The following is an 18,994-nucleotide window of genomic DNA, read 5'->3' as shown; positions in this document are numbered from 1 at the left end:
AACAAAGTACACTTTGCCGATCCTAAGCAGCGACAGTGATATTGCTGTATATAAAGTTAAATATTTTACGAAGGAGTCTAATTCCAACTTCGAAATAATCATGCCCGCCGTATATTGCTCATGCACATTTATTTCTGGGCCATGCAGGATTTTTTCTTCGGCATTCCTTGATGTTCTAATCATTTATTTATTTATTTAGTTATTTTGTTATTTATTTATTTATTTAGTTAGTTATTTACAGCCTACAGCAGACCCTAAATGGGTCCTATCAGGAGGGGCAAAACAAAAACAGAATGAAAATAACAACAGCAAAAAGCAGTAAATAATATATAAACAATGACACATAGCAGGAACAGAAAACAATAACTCTGCGACTGTCAATAAATAATTTTGTCAAAGGCATCAATACTGGTCACTAGATCAGTCGGGAGTAAATTCCATTGAGTTATTGTGCGCGGAAAGAAAGAGTATTTAAAAACATCGACTGGGCAGGAGGACATTTCCACCCCCTGGCCCTAAATTGAACAAACCTCAGGCTAGCACACTCACACTTCTGCAAACCCGTTCGTATCCCACTCCTCGGTCTCTTAACAGGATAGATCCTGCCCACTCACAGTCGCGCCCCAAATGTGGTCATGACTCACGCTCTTTTGAACACAGGCTCTGGCTGTGCTCAGCCCTTAACGCCTCTCCACCCATAACGAAAGAACAATGGCTGGAATCTCCACGTTCAACTCCAGGCTGTTCAGAGGGCCCACGATATTGTCACGTGGTAGTGACGGTGAAGAAAGAAGCAAAACCCAGTAGCAATACTGTGAACGAGAAAACTAACTTTTATTGGGCGAACCTGTGCCCACAAAAACAGGCTACACTTATAGTACAACGATAGCGGCGAACACGGTCGGCGATCGTCGGAAAAACTGATCAGCGGGTCAAGCGCATCGGCTTTTATAGATCAGTCGTCGAATGTTCCAGATTACCTGATGGGACCCGCGTGTCTTCCACAAAGTTCTACACCATTCGTGTCACGCGATGAAATCTGATAACACAAGGTTCGGCGACAACAGACACGCGGATAGAAGCATCGATAACTTTCCAGAAACTTCGGATACATGCAAGCGCGTCCCGCGCTGCGCGATAAGATTTGTTAGGCGGTGAAACCTGGTCGCCCGATAAATATAAATACACGTGTCAATACCCCCCTCTTAAAAAGCATCGTCCCGATGCTACAAAGAGAGCGAAACACAAAGGGACACTTATTAAACATAAGTAACAAAACAACGAAAAGAAATAAAGTCCAAAGGTGAGTTACGCGAAGTCCCAAAGTTCGTCAACGCTGGTGGTACGGCTTGAGCCGCACAACGTGGACAATTTCAGGTCGTGAGCGGCGCCGCTGTGACAGCGAAATGCCGTCTGGCACGACCTCGTAGTCCAGTGCACCAATACGTCGGATGATCTTATACGGTCCAAAATAGCGACGCAAAAGCTTCTCGCTCAGTCCTCGTCGGCGTATAGGGGTCCATACCCAAACACGGTCGCCGGGCTGGTATTCGACGAAGCGTCGTCGGAGATTGTAGTGTCGGCTGTCGGTCCTCTGCTGGTTCTTGATTCGCAGGCGGGCGAGCTGTCGGGCTTCTTCGGCGCGCTGGAGATAGGTAGCGACGTCAAGATTCTCTTCGTCCGTTACGTGCGGCAGCATGGCGTCGAGCGTCGTCGTCGGGTTCCTGCCGTAAACCAACTTGAACGGCGTGATCTGTGTTGTTTCTTGCACCGCCGTGTTATAAGCGAATGTTACGTATGGCAGGACGGCATCCCAGGTCTTGTGTTCGACGTCGACGTACATCGCTAGCATGTCGGCGAGGGTCTTATTCAGCCGCTCCGTGAGACCATTCGTCTGCGGGTGGTAAGCCGTTGTCCTCCTGTGCCTTGTCTGACTGTATTTCAGAATGGCTTGGGTGAGCTCCGCTGTAAAGGCCGTTCCTCGGTCGGTGATGAGGACTTCTGGGGCGCCATGTCGCAGCAGGATGTTTTCGATAAAGAATTTCGCCACTTCGGCTGCGCTACCTTTCGGCAGTGCTTTTGTTTCAGCGAAGCGGGTGAGGTAGTCCGTCGCCACGACGATCCACTTATTTCCGGTTATTGACGTCGGAAAGGGTCCCAGCAAGTCCATCCCGATCTGCTGGAATGGTCGGCAAGGAGGCTCGATTGGCTGTAGTAATCCGGCTGGCCTTGTCGGCGGTGTCTTGCGTCGCTGACAGTCTCGGCATGTTCTGACATAACGGGCGACGTCGGCAGTCAGGCGCGGCCAATAATACTTTTCTTGTATCCTTGATAGTGTCCGGGAAAATCCGAGGTGTCCAGCGGTCGGATCGTCATGTAGGGCATGCAATACTTCTGGACGAAGTCCTGACGGGACAACAAGAAGGTAATTGGCGCGGACTGGCGAGAAGTTCTTCTTCACTAGTAGACTGTCTTGAAGCGTGAAGGAAGATAATCCGCGCTTAAATGCCCTGGGGACAACGTCGGTGTGCCCTTCCAAATAATCGACGAGGCCTTTAAGTTCCGGGTCCGCTCGTTGTTGTTCGGTGAAGTCTTCCGCGCTTATTATTCCAAGGAAGGCGTCGTCATCCTCGTCATCTTGCGGCGGCGGGTCAATGGGGGCGCGGGATAGGCAATCGGCGTCTGAGTGTTTTCGTCCGGACTTGTATGTTACGGTGATGTCGTATTCTTGTAGTCTGAGGCTCCACCGTGCCAGCCGTCCTGAGGGATCCTTTAAATTCGCTAGCCAACACAAGGCGTGATGGTCGCTGACGACTTTGAATGGCCTGCCATATAGGTAAGGGCGAAATTTCGCTGTAGCCCAAACGATGGCGAGGCATTCCTTTTCGGTTGTAGAATAATTGCCTTCCGCTTTTGACAACGACCGGCTAGCGTAAGCTATCACGTGTTCATGTCCATCTTTTCTCTGGACCAGGACGGCGCCGAGGCCTAGGCTACTGGCGTCAGTGTGGATTTCGGTATCGGCGTGATCGTCGAAGTGCGCTAGTACGGGCGGCGACTGCATGCGTCGTTTGAGTTCTTGAAATGCCTCGGCCTGTGGCGTTTCCCACTTGAACTCGACGTCGCATTTAGTTAGCTGCGTCAGCGGCTCAGCGATGCGTGAAAAGTCCTTGACAAAGCGCCTATAGTAGGCACACATGCCAAGGAATCTGCGCACTGCCTTCTTGTCGATTGGCTGCGGGAACTTTGCGATGGCAGCTGTCTTCTGCGGGTCGGGGCGTACTCCAGATTTGCTGATGACATGGCCTAGGAATAGAAGCTCATCGTAAGCGAAGTGACACTTTTCCGGCTTCAGGGTGAGCCCTGATGACTTGATGGCCTCTAATACTGTCGCAAGCCGCTTAAGGTGATCGTCGAAATTTCCGGCGAAGACGACGACGTCATCCAAGTAAACAAGACAGGTCTGCCACTTCAATCCTGCTAAAACCGTGTCCATCACGCGCTGGAACGTTGCAGGCGCCGAGCACAGTCCAAACGGCATAACCTTGAATTCATAGAGGCCGTCTGGCGTGATGAAGGCGGTCTTTTCGCGATCCCTTTCGTCGACTTCTATTTGCCAGTAGCCAGACTTGAGGTCCATCGATGAGAAGTATTTAGCATTGCAGAGCCGATCTAATGCGTCGTCTATCCGTGGGAGGGGGTATACGTCTTTCTTCGTGATTTTGTTCAGTCGACGATAATCGACGCAGAAACGTAGGGTTCCGTCCTTTTTCTTCACTAAAACAACTGGAGACGCCCACGGGCTCTTCGACGGCTGGATGATGTCGTCGCGCAGCATTTCGTCGACTTGCTGTCTTATAGCTTCGCGTTCTCGCGTCGAAACTCGGTAAGGGCTCTGGCGTAGTGGTCGAGCGCTCTCTTCGGTGATTATGCGATGCTTTGCGACTGGTGTTTGTCGAATCCTTGATGACGTCGAAAAGCAGTCTTTGTATCGTCGAAGCAGACTTCTGAGCTGTTGCTTCTTAATCACGGGGAGACTTGGATTTATGTTGAAGTCTGGCTCGGGAACTACGGTCGTCGGGGTAGATGCAACAGAATCCGAGAGGACGAAGGCATCGCTGGTTTCCTGTATTTCCTCGATGAATGCGATCGTCGTGCCCTTGTTGATGTGCTTGAACTCCTGGCTGAAGTTTGTCAGCAACACTCTCGTGTTTCCTCCGTGCAGTCGAGCGATCCCTCTTGCGACGCAAATTTCACGGTCGAGTAGTAGACGTTGGTCGCCTTCGATGACGCCTTCTACGTCAGCGGGTGTTTCGGTGCCGACCGAAATAACGATGCTGGAGCGAGGCGGGATGCTCACTTGGTCTTCGAGCACACTCAAGGCGTGGTGGCTACAAGGGCGCTCCGATGGTATCGCTTGATCTTCCGACAGCGTTATTGACTGCGACTTCAGGTCGATGATGGCGCCGTGTTGGTTCAGGAAGTCCATGCCGAGAATGACGTCTCGTGAACACTGTTGCAGGATAACGAAGGTGGCAGGGTAAGTCCGGTCATGAATGGTAATTCTTGCCGTGCAGATTCCAGTCGGCGTAATGAGGTGCCCTCCAGCGGTCCGAATTTGGGGGCCCTCCCATGCAGTCTTAACCTTCTTCAACTGGGCGGCGATGCGTCCACTCATTACGGAGTAATCGGCCCCTGTGTCGACTAAGGCAGTGACTGCGTGGCCGTCGAGAAGCACGTCAAGGTCGGTGGTTCTTTGTCTGGCGTTGCAGTTAGGTCGTGGCGTCGGATCACGGCTGCGTCGTGTTGAACTGAAGCTGGAACGTCGCGTCGTAAAGTCGTCTTTCGTCGGTGTAGTCTTGGCTTCCTGACTTCGTCGGGACGGCGGTGTGTCGTCATTAGGTCGTCGAGACGGTTTCTTCGTCGTCTTCGTCGGCGGCGGAGGATCTTCGTCAATTCGACGAACAGCAACCGCACCTCCATCGGTTGCTGCTTTTAGTTTTCCGGATATGGGCTGGCAGAACGGCCCCGGGCTGGGCCGGTGTATGGTCGGTGCTGCGGCGACAGGTAGCGGCCTGGTGACGGCGAACGGGACGGTCGTCGAGGGCTCCACTGAGTAGCGGCGAGGTAATCGGCGATGTCACGAGGGCGTTCACCTTCCCTCGGGCGCTGTGCGTTCACGGCGAAGCCTCGCAATCCCAGGTCGCGGTATGGGCATCGGCGGTACACGTGCCCGGCTTCGCCGCAGTGGTAGCAGAGCGGGCGGTGGTCGGGGGCGCGCCAAATGTCCGTCTTCCTCGCGTAGGTGCGCTGGGCGACGGGTGGGCGTGCTGGCGGCGGCGGCGGTGGACGACGGAATTGCGGCGTTACAGGGACCTGGCGTTGTCGCGGAGGGGGAGCTTGACGGCGTGCGATGGCGGCGTAAGTCATCGCTTCTGGCTGGGGCTGCGGTAATTGTGGTTGCACCTCAGGAACTCCTAGCGATCGGTGCACCTCTTCTTTCACGACGTCGGCGATCGAGGCCACTTGAGGCTGCGACGATGGCAAGACCTTGCGCAGTTCTTCGCGCACGATGGCCCTGATGGTCTCGCATAAATCGTCCGTGGCCAGTGATTGAATTCCGGAGTAGCTTGTTGGCTTGGTGCGTCGGTCAAATTGCCGGTTCCGCAATTCCAGTGTCTTCTCGATGCTCGTCGCCTCACGAAGAAACTCGTCGACGGTCTTCGGTGGACTTCTTAACATACCGGCGAAAAGTTCCTCCTTTACGCCACGCATCAGTAGACGTACTTTCTTCTCCTCGGACATTTCTGGGTCGGCGTGGCGGAACAGACGGCTCATTTCCTCAGTGAAAATCGCGATCGTCTCATTCGGCAGCTGCGCTCTTGTCTCCAGTAGAGCTTGGGCTCGCTCTTTTCGCACGACGCTTTGAAATGTTTTCAGGAAGCCGCTTCGGAAGAGGTCCCACGTCGTCAAGGTGGCTTCGCGATTCTCGAACCACGTCTTGGCGGCGTCCTCCAATGCGAAATAGACATGTCGTAGCTTCTCGTCGCTTGCCCAGTTGTTAAACGTAGCGACCCTCTCATACGTTTCCAGCCAGGTTTCCGGGTCCTCAAATGTGGAACCGCGGAACGTCGGTGGTTCCCTGGGTTGCTGCAGGACGATGGGGGACGCTGGGGCTGCCATTGCGGTTGCCTTGGCCACAATCTTCTTGGTCTTCTCAGGTAGAAGTCCGTGCTCCGGGGGCAGCTGTTGAAGACGGCGGCTTGCTCGGTGGTCCGGGATTGCGTTGGTGTTCTGTTCGCGGTCTGGGCTGGGATCACGGCTTGTCGGGGGCGTCCTGTACATGGACGAAAAGCACCTCCACCAGATGTCACGTGGTAGTGACGGTGAAGAAAGAAGCAAAACCCAGTAGCAATACTGTGAACGAGAAAACTAACTTTTATTGGGCGAACCTGTGCCCACAAAAACAGGCTACACTTATAGTACAACGATAGCGGCGAACACGGTCGGCGATCGTCGGAAAAACTGATCAGCGGGTCAAGCGCATCGGCTTTTATAGATCAGTCGTCGAATGTTCCAGATTACCTGATGGGACCCGCGTGTCTTCCACAAAGTTCTACACCATTCGTGTCACGCGATGAAATCTGATAACACAAGGTTCGGCGACAACAGACACGCGGATAGAAGCATCGATAACTTTCCAGAAACTTCGGATACATGCAAGCGCGTCCCGCGCTGCGCGATAAGATTTGTTAGGCGGTGAAACCTGGTCGCCCGATAAATATAAATACACGTGTCAATATTGCGGCGGAACTTCATCTCCCTGTCCCGTCGTGGGTGGCGCCACCGACTTGATCTTCGGGAGCCTTCGGTTTTAGCTCCCCAAGATCACAGTCCCTCAGGACTCAAATGAAGTTCTTGTCATGTCATGTCATGTCTAGCATTGTACGGGGTTAGGGATTCCGCCTGATGATGTCTTGTTAGGCGTGTTGTGGTGCACTTAATAAATGGACTAGGACTCATGGAGAGTTTGTTATTTTTGATTAAGAAAAGTAACTTCAATCTTTGAATTTTTCTTCGTATTTCCAGTGTCTGTATGTTGTGTTGTGCCATGAGACTGGTGAGGGAGTCAGTAGAGCGGTATTTGTTAAAAATAAATCGAACGGATTTTTTCTGGATCATTTCCAACGCCTCAATGTTATGTTTTGTGTAAGGGTCCCAGACGGTGCATGCGTACTCGAGTTTAGGTCTGATGATTGAGGTGTAGGCTAAGAGCTTTGCGCTAGTAGGGGCAGCTTTTAATTTGTGCGTGAGGAGGCAAAATTTCTTAAAAGCTGACGTGCATATGTTTGATATATGTTTATTCCAACTAAAATTATTGATTATAGTAACACCTAGGTAAGTCTATTCATTAACTTCCTCGAGCGGGTGAGATGGAAGGTTATCTGAAAATGATAGGCGACTCTTTTTACTGGTAACTTTCATGAAGACGGTTTTGTCATTGTTAAGCTTCATGTCCCATTGATTGCACCAAGAATGAATGTTCCGAAGGTTAGAATTAAGGATGACGTGATCTTCAAAAGACCTAATATCATTGAACAATACACAGTCGCCGGCAAAAAGCCTAATCTGCACTGGTTCATTATTCATATCAAAAATGTCATTTCTGTATATTAGGAAGAGTAATGGTCTCAGCACACTTCCCTGCGGTACGCCGGAAGTTACTGGCAGGTGGCTGGAAAAATGAGAATCAATACTGACGAACTGTGTGCGCTTAGAAAGGTAAGCAGACATTCAGTTAATTATTAAAGAAAGAAGCCCAGTAGATTCAAGCTTATATATAAGTTTGTCATGTGGAAAAAGGTCAAACGCTTTCTTAAAATCTAGTAAAATAACGTCAATCTGCCCTGAACCGTTTAGTGTATCAGCAAAGCTATGAACTACAGATGTTAGTTGGGTGACTTTTGAAAGCCTCTTTCTAAATCCGTGTTGAAATGGAGATAGAATGCCTCTGTCACTTAGAAAGGTAGTTATATAAGTGGCTACAATGTGCGCAAGAAGTTTACAAGAAGATGCAAGCGATATTGGACGAAAATTTGTAACAGATGATGCGGTACCTTTCTTAAGTATTGGCACAATCCACACAACTCTCCAATCCGAAGGAACGCTGCTAGTTGATAGGCTTGCACGGAAAATTCTGACAAGAAATTTGGATATCATTTCACTATAACGCTGCAACAACATATTTGGAATCCCGTCAGGACCCGGAGACACTTTTGTTTTCGAATTTGAAAACACGGATAACACGCCTGCAGAAGATACAATGCTTGGTTCGGGAGGACATGATGGAGCTGTTTGTCGCATTTCGGATTTGGATTTCGAAAAAAAAACACTGTAAAAATATGTATTAAAATGTTCAGCAATGCTTGCTTTATCGGTGACAAGAACGTCATTCTGCATAATTTGGTTGATAGGCGTGGTTTTCTTGGACAAGTGTCTCCGAAACTTCTGCGGAGCGTTTAGAATAAAGCTCGGCAGCGCGTGTTCAAAGTAATGACGGTTTGATTGGCTCACAACTTGACGCAGTGCAAGTCGTGCAGTTTCTATAGCGTTTCGGCAGACACGTGTACGCTTTAATCGCTTTAGTTTTCGTTTTAGATGCAAAACCCTACGCATGATCCAGGGATTTCTTTTGTGCGTTTTCTTTATTCTATTGGGAATGAAATATTTTATGCAGTACGTGCAGATTTCTTTAAACTTACCATATAGTATATGCACATCATGTCCTTTAACATCGCTCACGCATAGATCAAGGTAATCAAGCCCGCTTTCGTCCCTGGCACGCGAAAAGTCTCTTACACAGACAGGCTTTGTAGGTGGAGTTGTTGGGATTTTGGATGCTGCATGAAAAATACACCATATTGTGATCGGACAGGCCGTTTTCCACTGAGACACGAAAATTTTCAATCGATAAGCTGATAAACACTGGGTCAAATATGGAAGCACAAGTACCCTGGACACGCGTGGGTTGTGTAACTACCTGTTGAAGGTTATGTTGTAACATAATATAAAAAATGTAATGCGTGCCAGTGGCAGAACCAGAAACAGGACAATTCCAATCAAATCCAGGCAGGTTGAAGCCGCCGTGGTCGGTAAACCGCAAATAAAAGCAAAGACCGGCCCCAACAGGACTGTTTTAAAGAGACGCTCTCGTGATTAATAAGATGCGGCAAAACAAAAGCTTGGATATCCAGCTTCACCAACGCAGCTACACCACCATCCCTTGATTGCCTGTCGCAACGAAACGTGTTAGACAATGGAGGAAAAACGTCTTCGTCAATTATTTCATCTTTAGGCCAAGTTTCGGTGATTACCACAATGTGCGGATTATAATCTAAGATTAGAGCTTCAAGTTGGTCGCTTTTATTAGCTATACTACGGGCATTAAAGTTCAGTAGGCATAGCTCCTGGAAGCCTGACGTCACTGACTGCCTGAACTGGACTGACATCGGGGCAGTTTGACCCAGGCATACGTGGCGTCGTCCCCAAGCGTAAATTTCACTGTCCACTTTCAGCTTGTCGTTTATCAGCATTATTTTCCTTCCGTCTTTTTTCTCCCGTTTGGCACTAGCCCAAAGAAGCTTTCTTTTGCGAAGGGTCTCGCGTGAGTAATCGTGTTGAACCGATAAGTCCGTTCCTTTAAGTTTGTAAGCGTTTTTCATGATTTCCTGTTTTGCATTGCACTTTTGGAAGAATAATATAACTGGTCTTTGCTTTCCAGGTTTTCCAACTCGGTGAATTCTTCCAATTGATTTGCAGGTGATGCTAAGCTTTTCAGTAAATGTACCGATAATTTTTTGTTTTATTTCCAAAGCAGTTTCGCCCGCGTCTTTGCACAAACCGAAAACCATCAAGTTCGAGCGCCTGCTTCTGTTCTCTAAACTGACGACTTTCGCCTGAAGTGTATTGAATGTTTCTGAAATGCCCTCTATTCTTGCTACACGGCTCTCCAAGTCGGCAAGCTTCGAGGTGAAATCAGGCATCAGTTTTTCCATGTTTGCCTGTTGTACCCGAAGAGCCGCAACCTCGTCTGTATGTTTATTCTGGCCAGCCAGCAACTGCCTCAGCAGATCTTTTGTACTGGGGTCTCCCGTATTCGGACCGGGATTTAACTCTACGTCTCCGCAGAGCATGAGCTTGCATACGCTAAACACTTCACAAACAATAGAATATGCACTGTCGTGAAAACGGCAGAACCAAGAGACAGCGGGAATCGCTCACAATTGTGGAGTAATAATCCCTGACCTGCGTGAAGCAGAGGAAACGCGTGTTAGGCCACATGCTTATGCTCGGTCGGCCGTGCCCACTGAACTAGGATGCTTGTGGATAGTCTTTTATAGGAGCGTTTGATGACGTAACACCACTGGTAGACGGCGCTAGGCTGGTATTGACACAAATCACAGAAGGGCAGCAACACGGTGTCACTGATACGGATGAGGCCACCAGGCATGCGTCGTTCGTTGAGTAATTTTGCTGAGATGGCGTTCCGGCAAGGCTAACCAAAAAAACCTGCGTGAAGCAGAGGAAACGCGTGTTAGGCCACATGCCAATGCTCGGTCCGCCGTGCCCAATCATGAAGCAATTCAATATCTTCTTCGTTGTTTATGAATAGCAGTAAACATTTTACAGGATGATATACATACATTTCCACATCTGAGGTCGCTCTAGGTGACTAACCACTGGTTCTTTTTCAGTGAGTGGCGGCACACGTGAAATATATTGATATTTTATATGAGGTACATAAGTTTGCCATTTATACGTATGAAACCACACAGCAACTTCCTTGGCACAGACACTGTTAAAAATCTGTTGCCAACTTCACAACTTACACATGCTTTTAGAAATCTTCCCGAATATGACCTCAAGGCGACAAGCAGTGTATCCGTATCGCAATATGACCTAGCTTTGCTGATTCGGCATACAGCTTTAACCTATGCTACCCTAGGCAGTTCGTGCACGTTTAACAGACATATTCGAATATTATGGCTATAGAATACAGCCTTTGACGCGTGCTGACGTTTCCGAAAGAAACTCTGCAGGACATCACGTAACACGGATGTAAGCTTTTTCAAAAGCGCGTTTAGTTTACTTGGCTGATTTTAAAGAATATATAGACATGCATAATTAGTGTGGTTCGATAAAAGGCTTTAATAAATTGCAATTTTAATGGTTACCCACTGGTTGTCATGTTGATTACGGGGCACCAGTGGTATGCACTATGATCGCAGCGAAGCTTGAAGGTATATATATATATATATATATATATATATATATATATATATATATATATATATATATTTTAAATATATTTAGGTGAAAAATGAAATTGTGAAGCTCATACGTTTCAAACACTTAAACCTATCACCATAGCTGTGCTTTGCAGTAGACACAGTGCCATTTTGATATAGGTGTCCAGAAAGATAGAGACTATTCTGATCCGGAGCACTGGAGCAGCGGCACCAAGCGATACAGCAGAGTGGGCGCATCAGGCAGCGTATGTCGAGCTTGAGCAATTCGTTCGAATTTAACCGCGGCACTTCAGACTGACACTACGGGCAGATGAAAAGAATTCGAGCACACGCTGAGCTAAAGAAAAAAAGATGTAAAGGGTCCTGCGTCAGGCTCGATAAATACCCGGGTCTCATCCCATGGCGCTGCGCGCTTGCTATTACTGTTTTTTTGCAAGCAGGCACTTTCCCGATGCTACGGCGACAGCCCCCTGCTACTGAAGAGGCAGCGTGAACAAGCAAACAGAAAGCGGTCGCCTTCACGCTAGGCGAGACAGAGCCCGCAGACATCCCTAATGGACTTCCGCAATCAAGCTCCTTGTAATGGCACGCTTCAGGGACCGTGCAAAGGGCGAAGTTTGTAGCGCAACGCTTCCACTGCAGCACCGGACAACATGTGGCCACGTTTGCCGGCTATGTGCATTTCACTCCCCCCCCCCCTTTTCTCCTCCTTCTCCCTCCATGGCATCAACAATTTCGGTTATTACTTTCTTAAAGTCCCTCTGTAAGAGCGAAGCTAAACGCGCCTCGATATACACTCAATATCACGAGAGTGAGATAACAAAGTGAGCGCGCCAAACGAAGAGTACGATGACTTAGAAGAATTGTGTGAAGAAAGAAGAAAACAAAAAGAGAGAAAACAAGACACAGGAAAATATTGGAAAGACAGAACAACCCCACAAAGACCGTAATACGAAAGGTACATACGAGTCATGATGAAGTGTGACGATTAAAATATGGATGAGGGTTGGCAGAGTACATCACTCCCTCTGCACCATATTAGCACCATATATTCTTTTGAAGCACTTAGCCACCGCAACAAGTCTCGCATTATCTTCGCAAAAGAGTGGAAGCACAAATTCCTTTATGCGGTTCCTAGAGCTATTGAGATTCCGACTTAATGCCTTTGTAACACTGAAATAGGTGCTCTTTCATCACGTCCTCACCAGTCAACTTGGCCGCAGGGCTCGGTGTTAAGCATGCGTTTAAAAGCAAGACTGGTTGCCGCTCAACACTCTTATATCGCTTAGATCGGTGCTGTTTCAACGGGTGCCGACAATTCAGCGCCGCAGCAAGGAAATCTTGCTTCAGGCCTGACTGTTGAGCAGAAATATGACGGCAACATGCGTGCGTTAGCGGCACATAGGGGCAGATATCACTGAAGTGATGAGAAAAAAAAAAAGACAAGAGATCGTACCGTAAAATTCCTGACATCTGAATTGAATTCGTTCTCACTCCAAAGGTAACAAAATTCGAAGCTCCCTCAGTGACGCCAACACTGAAATGTTCGCTAACCGCGAAGTGAGGAACGCAGACTCAGACATCTGGCAGAGCGCTGTATTTTGATAGGCCCCGCATATATAATGCACCTAACCTACACCCTGCCTGGTCTCTCCCCCTACCATCTTGAATTTTAGCAGCTTTGCAAGACTTTCCCGTCCTCTCAGGCTTATCACAACAATTGAAAAGTCAGTGGAGCGTTGCCTATCGGTACTGATGCAAATGGCTTGCTCATCAATGGCGACATAGCGCATACACACACGTGAGTGTGTGCCTGTCTGTCTGCCACAGACAGACACACAGACAAATAAATACGGAGTGAATATATATATATATATATATATATATATATATATATATAGAGAGAGAGAGAGAGAGAGAGAGAGAGAGAGAGAGAGAGAGAGAGAAAGAGAGAGAGAGAGAGCAGCGGTCGCGCTAGAGGTAGCGCATCCGCCTCGCGTGCAAGAGGACCGTGGTTCGACTACCGGTACCGCGCAATTTTCCACCGCAATAAAAAATGCGTGTTGATAAAATTTCGTAAACAGGCCTAGAGTGCGGGCTGATCCCGGTGACCAGAACTGGCAACGCACTCCATCACAAGAGCAGGATTGGCCACGCTGGTGCAGTACTTGAATACAACAATCAAACCCCGGCCCTCACTCCCCAGCAGCTGCGAAACAACTGACCACGGCGGTGGTTGGACCAGTGACGCAGCAGAGGGTGCTCAGAATCTATGGATCCGGACAGGCCGCCATTGAAATCTGAAACTGGCTTAACCTAGGTTTAACGCTAGAACGTTATCTAGTGAGGGCAGTCTAGCAGTGCTATTTTAGGCATAAGCGGGCAGTACCCGGTATATAATAGGGCTCAGTGAGGTTAGGAGGACAAAAGAAGCATATTCAGTGCTAAAAAGCGGGCACGTCCTGTACTACCGGGGCTTAGCGGAGAGGCGAGAGCTAGGAGTCGTATTCCTGATTAATAAGGATATAGCTGGTAACATACAAGAATTCTATAGCATTAGCGAGAGGGTGGCAGGTCTTGTTGTGAAACCTAATATGAGGTAGAAATTAAAGGTCATACAGGTCTATGCCCCTACATCCAGTCATGATGACCAGGAAGTGGAAAGCTTCTATAAAAACGTGGAATCGGCGATGGGTAAAGTCAAAACAATATACACTATACTGATGGGCGACTTCAATGCAAGGGTAGGCAAGAAGCAGGCTGGAGACAAGTCAGTGGGGGAATATGGCATAGATTCTAGGAATAGCAGGGGGGAGTTATTAGTAGAGCTTGCAGAACGGAATAATAGGCGGACAATGAATACGTTTTTCTGCAAGCGGGATAGCCGAAAGTGGACGTGGAGGAGCCCGAATGGCGAGACTATAAATGAAATAGACGTCATACTCTGAGCTAACCCTGGCATCATACAAGATGTGGAAGTGCTCGGCAAGGTGCGCTGCAGTGACCATAGGATGGTAAGAACACGAATTAGCCGAGACTTGAGGCGGGAACGGAAGAAACTGGCACATAAGAAGCCGATCAATGAGTTAGCGGTAAGAGGGGAAATAGAGGAATGCCGGTCAAGCTACAGAACAGGTATTCGGCTTTAACTCAGGAAGAGGACCGTCGTGTTGAAGCAATGAAGGACCGTCGTGTTGAAGCAATGTTGAAGCAATCTTATGGGCATCATTAAGGAGTGTGTAATAGAAGTCGGTGGTAACTTCGATTGACAGGATACCAGTAAGCTATCGCAGGAGGCGAAAGATCTGATTAAAGAACGCAGATGTATGAAAGCCTCTAACAATACAGCTAGAATAGAACTGGCTGAACTTTCAAAGTTAATCAACAAGTGTAACATAGCTGACGTAAGGAAGTATAATATGGATACAATTTAACTCGCTCTCAGGAACGGAGGAAGCCTAACAGCAGTGCAGAAGAAACTAGGAATAGGCAAATCAGATGTATGCATTAGGAGATAAAGCCGGCATTATCATTACCAATATGGATGAGATAGTTCAAGTGGCTGAGCAGTTCTATAGAGCTTTATACAGTACCAGTGGCACCCACGACGATAATGGAAGAGAAAATAGTCTAGAGGAATTTGAAATCCCACAAGTAACCCCGGAAGAAGTAAAGAAAGCCTTGGCAGCTATGCAAAGGGTGAAGGGAGCTGGGGAGGATCAGGTAACAGCAGATTTGTTGAAGGATGGTGGGCAGATTGTTCTAGAAAAGCTGGCAACCCTGTATACGCAGTGTCTCATGACCTCGAGCATACCGGAATATTGGAAGAACGCCAGCTTAATCTTAATCCATAAGAAAAGGGACGCTAAAGACCTGAAAAATTATAAACTGATCAGCTTACGGTATGTTGCCTACAAACTATTTACTAAGGTAATCGCAAATAGAATCAAGAACACCTTAGACTTCTGTCAAGCAAAGCATCAGGCAGGATTCCGTAAAGGTTACTCAACAATAGACCATATTCACACTATCAATCAGGTGATAGAAAAATTTGTGGAATATAACCAACGCTTATATATAGATTTCATTGATTACGAGAAAGCGTTTGATTCAGTCGAAACCTCAGCAGTCGTGCAGGTATTACGGCATCAGGGTGTAGACGAGCCGTATGTAAAAATACTGAAAGATATCTATAGCAGCTCCACAGCCACCGTAGTCCTCCATAAAGAAAGCAACGATATCCCAATAAAGAAGGGCGTCAGGCAGGGAGGTACAATCTCTCCAATGCTATTCACAGCGTGTTTACAGGAAGTATTCAGAGACCTGGATTGGGAGGAATTGGGGATAAGAGGTAATGGAGAATACCTTGGTAACTTGCGATTAGCTGATGATATTGCCTGGCTTAGTAACTCAGGGGACCAACTGCAATGCATGTTCACTCACCTGGAGAGGCAAAGCAGAAGAGTGGGTCTAAAAATTAATCTGCAGAAAACTAAAGTAACGTTTAACAGTCTCGTAAGAGAACAGCAGTTTACGATAGGTAGCGAGGCACTGGAAGTGGTAAGGGAGTATGTCTACTTAGGGCAGGTAGTGACCGCGGATCGGGTCATGAGACTGGAATAATCAGAAGAATAAGAATGGGCTGGGGTGCATTTGGCTGGCATTCTCAGATCATGAACCGCAGGTTGCCATTATGCCTCAAACGAAAAGTGTATAACAGCTGTGTCTTACCAGTACTCACCTACGTGGGAGAAACCTGGAGGCTTACGAAAAGGCCTCTACTTACATTGAGGACGAGGCAACGAGCTATGGAAAGAGGAATGATGAGTGTAACGTCAAGGGATAAGGAAAAAGCAGATTGGGTGAGGGAACAAACGCGTGTGCATGACATCTTAGTTGAAATAAAGAAAAAGAAATGTGCATGGCCAGGACATGTAATGAGGAGGGAAGATAACCTATGGGCATTAAGGGTTACGGACTGGATTCCAAGAGAAGGGAAGCGTAGCAGGGGGTGGCAGAAAGTTAGGTGGGCTGACGAGATTAAGACGTTTGCAGGGACAACATGGCCACAATTAGCACATGTCCTGGATAGTTAGAGAAGTATGGGAGAGGTCTTTGCCCTGCAGTGGGCGTAGCCAGGCTGATGATATATATATATATATATATATATATATATATATATATATATATATATATATATATATATACATATATATATACGGGGTGGTCATTGTTATGTTTTCCGCCAATTTGTAAAACTCGGCTGTGGCAGCTTGCGTTATTCTTGTCCTTGCGCTCGATTTTGCAATCTACAAAGTGTGGCCGGAAAGTTTGCCAGATGAAAACACTTTTTTCTCGCCCTCCACTTGCAATGAATCTCCAGGATGACACCACTTTCACAATATCATTTCCAAAAGATTCGGACGAAATGCACGGTTGCTCCAGTTACTTTTGTTTAAAAAAATTAAATTATGGGGTTTTACGTGCCAAAACCACTTTCTGATTATTAGGCACGCCGTAATGGAGGACTCCGGAAATTTCGACCACCCGGGGTTCTTTAACGTGCACCTAAATTTAAGTACGCAGGTGTTTTCACATTTCGCCCCCATCCAAATGGGGCCGCCGCGGCCGAGATTGGATACCGTGACCTCGTGCTCTGCAGCTCAACAGCATAGCCACTGAGCAACCACGGCGGGTAGTTACTTTTGTGTTTGAACGTATAGAAGCGCGTTTTGTTAAGAAACTAAGTGAAACAACCGGGCATTTTTACAGGAAGTTAAACAAATTATGGGGTTTTACATGCCAAAATCCCTTTCTGATCATGAGGCACACTGTAGTGGAGCACTCCGGAAATTTTGACCACCTGGGGTTCTTTAACGTGCACCTAAATCAAAGCACCGCGGGTGTTTTTGCATTTCGCCCTCACCGAAATGCGGCCGCTGCGGCGTGCACTCGCTCCCGCGACCACCTGCTCAGCAGCCCAACACCATAGCCACTGAGCAACCCGGCGGGTAACGGCAAGTTTGATGGCGGATGACTCCAAACTACTAACAAGTGTATTTTGATTTCTCTCTGAAGGGTGAACGTTTTCATTGGGCCATCATTGTTACTTCGAAGAACTCACCCAATGATCTCCTACCCCCCCTCTCTCTCTCTCTCTCTCTCTCTCTCTATATATATATATATATATATATATATATATATATATATATATATATATATATATATATATATATATATATATATATATATATAGTCATATCATAAGAAGCCAATATCGGGACCCTCGGTTAACCCCCTTCCTTCTCGTTTATATGTTTATATATATATATATATATATGAAACAATACCGATAGCTTTCCAATTGCAGGTGGTTGTCGAGTCAGGCAATGAGCGGCGTCACTTTCGTCAAATCCCTTTTGGTGCCTTTAGGGTCATGGCGCGCAGGCACGCAGTCAGTCACGTCGTATTTTACATATTGCACGCGCTATGAGTAAAGGCCGGAAAAAAGTAATTACTCAGGGCATAGCACCCTGAAAACGACTGAATGATATGTTTCAGAAAATTCATGCCTGCATTTTAATATCAAAACCCTGTTTATATATATTCAGTAATAAGTCAAGTAGTTAGTAGGAAAAAAAAGTCCCAGTTTTCCCGAAAGGCGAAGCATCGATTGCGATAGCTAATTATTAGGCAGTTATACAGGCTGAGGATAGTAGTTCAGTAGTTGTGAAGAACTCGAAGCAAAGGCAAGAGTTCGACGTAATAGTTCTGCGGAAACTCGCAAGGTGGAGAGAAGTAATTAATAAAGGAAAGATCAGACACCCACCCATTCGTAGCAATCACTACAAAGGAAACCCATACGGGTTCCTAGAAATAAAAGCCTCGCAGTTCCTTTGCAGAAATAGCTACAAACGGGTGGATGTTTCATTTTTCCTTTATTAATTACTTATCTCCACCTTGCGGGTTTACACAGAACTATTATGTCATATAGCATAGGCTCCGTACAGTCGAGTACAGTCGAGTCGAGTACAGTCGAGTCGAGTACAGTCGAGGCACTATCTGCCGCAGCCGTGCGACAGTACCGGGAAGGTGGTGCTGCGGCTCGGCCGGCTCGACGCATATTATTTCACGCGCACTGCATTTGGTTTGGCCAGGGTTGGGATCGTTTTGCTCTGTTAATTAGCGCTACGCTTTTTTTTTCAGATGCGTCTTGCGACAGTGCAATGACACGCGTTTCATGGACAAGCGTCAAAATTACGGAGGTGGGAAAAAGAACAAGTGGAACCGGCGCGACCGTGGCGTAAGACTCACAGCCGCGAAGGCCCGCACGGTATTAATTGGTACATGTTTCCTGGCAAGCCTTAGGATCTAGAACGGCGCAAAAGATGGATTGCAGCTGTGAGGGGAGTTAAGTACGTCAGCTTCTGTCATCATATTTGTAAGAAGGGTCTGCTTTGTAAATCGTGCTACACGTGCGCGTTTCGCAGCTTGTGCGACGCCAGCGGTCATGGCCGGGTCAGCTGATAAACATTTGAAAGACATTTGTCACGACTGTGCTGATTAGACGACTGCTTAGTGTATAGCTTTAGCATTTAGTATGATCGGGATAGCACTAACAGGTGCTATGAGCAATATTTTAGAACGAAGAAGCTTATTTTATGCTGGCGAGTGCTAGTCCATAG

The 18,994-nt window shown here is 47.4% G+C and overlaps 1 long non-coding RNA gene across 1 annotated transcript in view; it reads left to right on the top strand.

The window, feature by feature from the left end:
* LOC135904837 (uncharacterized) overlaps positions 1-18,718 on the top strand; it is a 91,978-nt gene extending 73,260 nt beyond the window's left edge. The window contains exon 3 of the long non-coding RNA XR_010565226.1: positions 18,516-18,718. This is a non-coding gene — a long non-coding RNA (uncharacterized lncRNA). The remainder of the gene's footprint in view (positions 1-18,515) is intronic.
* The last annotated feature ends 276 nt before the right edge of the window (positions 18,719-18,994 follow it).

The sequence above is a fragment of the Dermacentor albipictus genome, chromosome 1, assembly GCF_038994185.2.
Source record: "Dermacentor albipictus isolate Rhodes 1998 colony chromosome 1, USDA_Dalb.pri_finalv2, whole genome shotgun sequence".
NCBI lineage: Eukaryota > Metazoa > Arthropoda > Arachnida > Ixodida > Ixodidae > Dermacentor > Dermacentor albipictus.
Note: the sequence above shows the minus strand (reverse complement) of the source record. Positions and strands in the feature narration are given on the sequence as shown.